This window comes from Bos taurus, chromosome 1 (genome assembly GCF_002263795.3).
Source record: "Bos taurus isolate L1 Dominette 01449 registration number 42190680 breed Hereford chromosome 1, ARS-UCD2.0, whole genome shotgun sequence".
Taxonomy (NCBI): domain Eukaryota; kingdom Metazoa; phylum Chordata; class Mammalia; order Artiodactyla; family Bovidae; genus Bos; species Bos taurus.
Genome location: NC_037328.1, coordinates 118,690,686 through 118,693,188, shown reverse-complemented (window position 1 = coordinate 118,693,188; position 2,503 = coordinate 118,690,686).

The following is a 2,503-nucleotide window of genomic DNA, read 5'->3' as shown; positions in this document are numbered from 1 at the left end:
CTCACTTCTGAGGTCTTCTTCCTGCAGAACAGGAACCAAAGTGGGGCTCAGCCTCAGCCACCTCGTCCTCACTGTCTCTAAAAAGGAGGGCTCTAGCCCTTGCGATTCAAGGGCTTCACTGCTGAACAGAGAGTGAACAGCGAACGTCAAGCATGGGCGTCACAGCCTCATTGTCAGAATCTCACGAGTGTCTTAAGCAAGGACCCAGCCCTTCCTGAGGGTAAACTTCACCAAGGCTCCCTCCCCTCACCTCCCCCTTCCCCAGATTAGATTGCCACTTCCTGCTTGCAAGTCTAAAGGCACAATGAATTGTTGAACAATAAATGAATTAATCACTCTCAAAGTGTCTGAAGTCAGGGCATTCCAGAAGGCTGACTATCCCACAGCGTTTCCCCTTCTGCATACAGCCTATAAATGACCTCTAGCCTCTCCCTCATAGCTCCTCATGTACCACATCTTTTTAAAAATCATGGAAGAAACCTCAACTGTGGTCCATGGTATCTTCTACTTTCACCTGTTCACTTAGTGATCAGTAACCCGTGTTACTAATCTGAAAAGTCTAGTCTGAAAAAGTGACCAGTGTTATTCAAATTTCTTGAGTAACTTCTAGGGGCAAAAGTCTCTGAAGAAAGAAAAAACTGCCCAGGCTCCAAAGGGGAGCTGCCTAGCTCCAAGATGGCATCTACAAAGATCAACTCCACTCTTACATGCTGAGAACTTTGGACTTCCTCCCGACACTTTCAGAACTCCTTGTCAAAGCTGGTGGGTTACAAAGAAAGCTCATTTGCACCTGCTCAGAATGTTGAAAAGCAACAGCCAGCAAAGTGATAACAGTCCTTATCTGCTGGTGGTAGGAACATGGCTGGTTTTTCTTCCTTCTGCTAATCTGTATAACTGACTTTTCTACCAAAAAAAAAAAAATATTATCTTGTAATAAGAAAAAAATCACAATAGTTCATGGTTGTTCAGAAAGAAGTATGTCCCGCTGTACCCATACAATTCACACATGGTATCATTCTATTGTTTATATTGAAAAGAGAACATTTTTTTTTAAGTTCTAAAGAAGAAAATCTATTAGGGAGACTATAGCCCAGGCATGGATGACAAAGAATCTTGTTTTAAAGTCTTGGTTCCTTGTCTTATTATGTTGGGATGACCTTATGATATGTACTTAATCTCTCTGAGCCCTAGGGCCTTCCCTGGGAACAAGTGGCCAACTTCATGGCAGGACAGGTCCTACCACGTTACAATGTTACTTGCTTTTTATTTAGCTACAACTTGACTGCCTGTGAAATTCTGTCTTTCTCTTAACCTCTGCTGCTGCTGCTGCTAAGTCGCGTCAGTCATATCCGACTCTGTGCGACCCCACAGACCGCAGCCCACCAGGCTCCCCCGTCCCTGGGATTCTCCAGGCAAGAAAACTGGAGTGGGTTGCCGTTTCCTTCTCCAGTGCATGAAAGTGAAAAGTGAAAATGAAGTCGCTCAGTTGTGCCCAACTCTTAGCGACCCCATGGACTGCAGCCTACCAGGTTCAACAAAGGGCTAGCAGGGCTCCCTTTTCATCCCACAGTCCTCCAGCCAGCTGCTAAGCAACACCAGTACCCAGCAGGGAGGGTCACTGCATGACGTAGGGCTTGGTCTAGGCATGGCAGGAGCTTTCTTAAAGTGACACAAAGCGTACTAGTAACCGAATGCTGCCCCAGACAGTTGGCAAAATTTCCAATAAAGGTCCATCTCACCTCCTCTTACACTTTCTAACTGCTCTTTTAACTTTGTCCAATCTACCTCCAATCCCCTCATCAATATCTTTCCTCTCTTCCACCCAATACCAACTCCCTTTCTCCTTACCCTTTTCAAAGATGGAGCTTTTTATTCCTGCAGAGAAGATATAGCTGAACAAGTTGATTGGGAATGGTTTTTGCTAATTCTATCATGCCAGGTAGGGAAGAAAATAGAACTTAATGGAATAGCAAATATGGAAATAGAGCAAGAAGACAACAAAATAAATAATCATCCTGATTTTGTCCTTTAAAAAATTCCTGTGGGCCCGAGCTCAAAAATACCCAACTAGACCGTCAGATTGCTATTTTCCTATTGAGGAAAACAGAAGCTCTTTCAAATAACTCTTTTGCATTCCAGGCTTTCAGCGGAAAAGGCAAAGACACGCACTGTAGACCATTAAGTACTTAGGAGACATGATTTTAGCTAGGATGTAACTCAATTTTACTGTGATTTATAAAGAGCCTGGGGGAAATATTTCTTGATTTGGGCAGGCCATTGTCAGATTAAAGGTGCAGTAGGCCCAGATGCTGTTTGTTCCAGCCCTAAGTTCGATTGCAACAAGGTTGTGTCTTGTCTGTGCTGGTGGATTATTAACAGAGGTTATTGGTCTCCATGGCAAAATGATTGCAATGAACGTAATCTTATTTATGAGGGTGCAGGGGTAAAAAAAAAAGAGCTTCAGGTCAGGGAGAATATAAATGACCATCGCCATTGAGGTTCT